Here is a 5,958-nt window from a genome sequence, read left to right on the forward strand (position 1 = left end):
ATGCAAATATATATGGAAAGTCTTCAGATATGGGCCAAAGTGACTCAGGTGAGCGATGTGGCCCATGGGCCTCTTGTTACAAATCATGACCCCTGGGGGTAGGATGGGGTCACAATAGAGACCAAAGTTTTACATGCGAATATATAGGGAAAATCTTTAGAACTGGACCAGGGTGACTCAGGTGAGCGATGTGGCCCATGGGCCTCTTTGTTAACCTATATCTTTTATTTGTGTGAAGATATTCAAACATTAAGAACAGACATATATATATATAAATCTTTTTTTCTTTCATTTTTTCATCCAGGGTAGTTTAGAACTGTGTGCATTGGTTTTGGAAGAATTTGGGCTGTTTAGGCTAAAATCCATTATGTAAGTTCATCTTTGTGGTGCACAAATTCCATATGGTCATTTCAAATAGTCAACATTGCTTCTATTTTCAATCTGAAATTCTACATGTATTTTGTTTGAGAGATGAAAACAATTCTCGAAACATTATCACCGTTATCTTTAATTTTCCATCATACTTGTGTCAAAGAGTTGAACTTTCTTTACCAGTAATTTTATATTGACTTCGCATTGTGTGATATATAAAGTTTTTATGATTTTATTTTCTGTCTAAGATATTCAATATTTAAAGGAAAAAGATAATGGTAGGAGATGGTAGGATAAATTCTAATTATTCAGAGAAACTTGATAAATACTGAGTTTGAGCTTATATACTCGATAACACAATAGAAGAATGCAATTTACTAGTTAAACTTTGATAGGATACTAAATTTAGGATGAGCCAATAAGATTATGTCTTGTTTTTCATGTTACAGGATTGGACAGAATATGAACACACACATCCAATACTTCAAAGATATTATGTTTGTGGAGGCAGAGATTTTGATTGCATCCACTGTTTAGAATACATCCTTAAGGGAAGCAGACTGCCGCCTTTACCCAATGATATAATGATTAATCATAACTATATCTGTTTTGTACCAAATAGAAAGAGCATTGATTCAGGTCATTTTCAAATCCACTGGCATACATTGTACTATACATGCAACCTTTTCAAACTTTACATTTAAGATTTTATAAAGGAAATATCTTAATGTTTCACATGTTTACCTTTCACTGTGCTATGTAATTCATTATACCTGCCATTATGCCAGTCTTCCTGAACATAATTTGTTTTCTGCAATTTCATTGGCCAAGAGGCTTAATCCTGGGTTATCAGATTGAGCATTTATATTTAGTATCCCATTGATTTTGTCAGCCCTATATAAGGAGCTGACTCAGATTTACTCACTCTGCTAGGTTAAAGAACTCTAAGGTTTGTACTTTTCACATGAATTTCGTGTTCGCCTCTTATCTTTTACATAGAGTAGGAAATGAACATAACATTGAGTTAGGGAACTATTTAGATTTTACATTATAATATGTAAATACCTTAGCAGAGTCAATTTACTTGGTTCAGGGTAGTATCAGATATTACTTTTTCAGAGTTTAAGTGTTTAGGCTATCTCAATGTTTCTATAGTTAGCCTTGTCCTATGTTACTTTTAGATGTATGGAAGCCTTTTAGTGTTATAACACTATATTTATGCCCCCATTCAAAGAAGAGGGACATATTGGTTTGCACCTGTTGGTCGGTCGGTAGACCACATGTTGTCCGCTTAATATCTTAAGAACCATTCACTTGATCGTAATATATTTCATATGTGGGTTGGTTATGAAAAGAAGAGGACCCCAATTGTTTTTCAGGTCGAAATGTCAAGGGTCAATCTACTCTGGACATAGGAAGACACTGCCTGCTCAATATCTTGAGAACCCTTTGCTTGACAGACATCAAACTTGGTACACTGGTACATCTCAAGGAGTAGATTTAAGGTCATATGGTCAAAGGTCAAGGGGTAAACTGGACATAGTAATATATTGTCTCTTATGTTTTAAGAATTATTTGCTTGATTGACACCAAACCTGGTACAGCATAAGGAGTAGATGACCCCTATTGATTTTTAGGTCACTTGGTCAATCCACTCCTGACATAGGAAGATATTGTTTGCTCAATATTTCGAATTGATGATACTACTATCAATCAAATTATGCATATGTATAACCCTTTTCAATTTTGCACCATGGGGGCTTATATGTAATTGTTTTACAAACACCTCATGTTTTATAGTTTGTGAAAGCTTGTTAGGGTCATAACTTTAGATTTTCTTATTATGGTACTTGCCCGTCAGAGACTGGACATATTATGGTATGGTGTTGTCTGTCCGGACCTTGTAAGATGGGATACAGACTGAACCGTAAGCTCTAGAATCTTACAACTTGGTACATTTGATCACCATAAAAGGAAGATGCTTATTGTTTTTTAAGGTCAAGGTTGTAGGTTCACTTAATAGGAAAACCTTGTTCAAGAAAATTACAGATTCTTGAACTGAGTATTTTGAGGAAACATTACATAGAAAGTACATGATTTGTCAAATTTCTCCCAATATTCAACTGAGAACCTTATTCTGCAGAGTATTTGTATGGGTATGGAAAATGTGTATGTGGCTATGATTTTGATTTTTGTTAAAAAATTTGTTGTTGAAAATTACAGGTTTAACCGAGTCAGTTTTTGAGGAAATATACATGTATTAAATAAATGACGGTTTGACCTTTTAACTCCTCTCACAGTTTTGAAGCTAGGGTCTTTGTAAATAACTTCTTTGGTGTTTTAGAATATTTACAGATTGTTGATCATGGTCAATTTTGGGGAAATATTTTCCGCAGAGCTCTAGTTGTCTATCTACCGGCCTCCTGTCACTTTTAAGTTTAGGAGCTTTTATTCATGGAAAGAAAGTATGTGACAACCTGATGATGGCTGATACTATTTAAAGCCTTTTTATACGCCCGTCTTAAGATGGGACGTATTATGGTATGGCGTTCATGTCCGTCCGTCTGTTAGCTTTTTCGTGTCCGACCCGTAACTTAAATACTACAAGGCCTAGAATCGTCAAACTTTGTCTGTAGATACATCTTGGGTAGAAGGTGTGTCGCACATTAAAACCAGGTCACTGTGACTTTTCATTAAGAAGATATCCGTCTGTCCGTCCGTCTGTTAGCTTTTTCGTGTCCGACCCGTAACTTAAATACTACAAGGCCTAGAATCATCAAACTTTGTAGATACATCTTGGGTAGAAGGTGTGTCACACATTAAAACCAGGTCACTGTGACTTTTCATTAAGAAGATATCCGTCTGTCCGTCCGTCTGTTAGCTTTTTCGTGTCCGACCCGTAACTTAAATACTACAAGGCCTAGAATCATCAAACTTTGTCTGTAGATACATCTTGGGTAGAAGGTGTGTCGCACATTAAAACCAGGTCACTGTGACTTTTCATTAGGAAGATATGGCCATATATGGCAAAAACTTGTCCTACTCATAACTTGAAAACTATTAGACCTAGAATCACCAAAATTGGTCAACTAATGCATCTTAGGTAGAAGGTGTGTCGCATCCTACTTTAAGGTCACTGTGACATTTAATTAAGGTGATATAAAAAAAATGTTTTAATGGGTACAATCTATACTGTTAACAATATGTGACGGGCATATCATGTGCCATGGCGGTGCACTTTATTCTAGAAATGGCATCAGAAAAACACCCTATGTAACCTTTTCTGCTTGTACTCATTTATTTTTATTGGAAAACTTATTACTTGTTATCAGCTACTCTAAAACAATATTGACTTGTGCTATAATAAATTTGTAAACTTTACAAGTCTTTTCATTTCAAACAAGGTGTTGAACAAGTTGTTGAACATCATCTGGGATTCACAACCAAACAGGTACAACATGGAAACAGTGTGTTCCATGATTTCTGTAGTGTAACAAGTCCAGCTGATCCCAAGTACACTGTACTATTGACAACGATTGTTTTTGATAAGCACAATAGAAGTTCTACTTTGGGAGAAGCTATAATTATTTTAGTCCTAGCATACACTGCTTCCTGTTAGAGTTAGGGTGCTGTATAACTTGGTACCTCTTTGAGATAAAATGCTTTATCATCAAATCATAAAGCATCTTCCCTCTAACAGATACCAGATTATAAAGCACCCTCCCTCTAACAGGTACCAGATTCTATAAAGTACCTTCCCTCTAACAGGTACCAACTTACAAAGCACACTTCCTCCAACATGTACCAGATTATAAAATATCCTCCATTTATAATCTGGTACCTGTTAGAGGGAGGTTGCCTTATAAGATGGTACCTGTTAGAGGGAGAGTGCTTTATAATCTGGTACCTGTTAGAGGGAGAGTGCTTTATTAGTTGGTACCTGTTAGAGGGAGAGTGCTTTATAATCTGGTACCTGTTAGAGGGAGAGTGCTTTATTAGTTGGTACCTGTTAGAGGGAGAGTGCTTTATAATCCGGTACCTGTTAGAGGGAGAGTGCTTTATAAGTTGGTACCTGTTAGAGAGAGAGTGCTTTATAATCTGGTACCTGTTAGAGGGAGAGTGCTTTATTAGTTGGTACCTGTTAGAGGGAGAGTGCTTTATAATCTGGTACCTGTTAGAGGGAGAGTGCTTTATTAGTTGGTACCTGTTACAGGGAGGTTGCTTTATAAGTTGGTACCTGTTAGAAGGAGAGTGCTTTATTAGTTGGTACCTGTTAGAGGGAGAGTGTCTTATAAGTTGGTACCTGTTAGAGAGAGAGTGCTTTATAATCTGGTACCTGTTAGAGGGAAAGTGCTTTATAATCTGGTACCTGTTAGAGGGAGAGTGCTTTATTAGTTGGTACCTGTTAGAGGGAGAGTGCTTTATAATCTGGTACCTGTTAGAGGGAGAGCGATTTATAATCTGGTACCTGTTAGAGGGAGAGTGCTTTATTAGTTGGTACCTGTTAGAGGGAGAGTGCTTTATAATCTGGTACCTGTTACAGGGAGGTTGCCTTATAAGTTGGTACCTGTTAGAGGGAGAGTGCTTTATTAGTTGGTACCTGTTAGAGGGAGAGTGCTTTATTATTTGGTACCTGTTAGAGGGAGAGTGCTTTATAATCTGGTACCTGTTAGAGGGAGGTTGCCTTATAAGTTGGTACCTGTTAGAGGGAGAGTGCTTTATTATTTGGTACCTGTTAGAGGGAGAGTGCTTTATAATCTGGTACCTGATAGAGGGAGAGTGCTTTATAAGTTGGTACCTGTTACAGGGAGGTTGCTTTATAATCTGGTACCTGTTAGAGGGAGAGTGCTTTATTAGTTGGTACCTGTTAGAGGGAGAGTGTCTTATACGTTGGTACCTGTTAGAGGGAGAGTGCTTTATTAGTTGGTACCTGTTAGAGGGAGGTTGCTTTATAATCTGGTACCTGTTAGAGGGAGAGTGCTTTATAATCTGGTACCTGTTAAGAGGGAGAGTGCTTTATAATCTGGTACCTGTTACAGGGAGGTTGCCTTATAAGTTGGTATCAGTTTTCAAACAACAAATATGTAAAAGTCTTGATATCCTCTATGGAAAATAACATTTCAAGTTGATTTAAAGTGTACACATTGTTAATTGTAATTAAGCGTATTTCATATCAATGTGCTGTCACAACATTCCGTGAAATTATGAATACTACGACGTTCTAATGGTGTATCAAGATTTTAAAATATTCTGCCCGAAATTTGTACATCAATGATTTAGAAATATCAGTCTAATACTTTGGGGAGGGTGTGATGCTAATACATCCATCATAACACACGGTACCTAATATGCATTAAAAAATATATATATGTTTATGCATAAAATTACCATTTTTCTCAATTCACTGCAACAGTGTATCATTCTTGTTAACAATGTAGATTATTAATATTTGTCAGGGTTTTTTGATACTTGCTTATGTAATATATGTCTCTTGATTTAGACGCGGGTTGTGTCGAAAATCTGAGTTTTAAATAATCAACAGTGTTGTGCTTCTCATTTTTAGAACCGATTGATTTGAATATGATT

The 5,958-nt window shown here is 36.4% G+C and overlaps 1 long non-coding RNA gene across 2 annotated transcripts in view; it reads left to right on the forward strand.

Annotated features, from left to right (window-relative positions):
* LOC125645996 (uncharacterized) overlaps positions 1 to 3,756 on the forward strand; it is an 8,349-nt gene extending 4,593 nt beyond the window's left edge. For both annotated transcript variants that reach the window (XR_007359535.2, XR_007359536.2), the window contains exons 5-6: positions 305 to 369; positions 822 to 3,756. This is a non-coding gene — a long non-coding RNA (uncharacterized LOC125645996). The remainder of the gene's footprint in view (positions 1 to 304; positions 370 to 821) is intronic.
* The last annotated feature ends 2,202 nt before the right edge of the window (positions 3,757 to 5,958 follow it).

This window comes from Ostrea edulis, chromosome 6 (genome assembly GCF_947568905.1).
Source record: "Ostrea edulis chromosome 6, xbOstEdul1.1, whole genome shotgun sequence".
Classification (NCBI taxonomy): domain Eukaryota; kingdom Metazoa; phylum Mollusca; class Bivalvia; order Ostreida; family Ostreidae; genus Ostrea; species Ostrea edulis.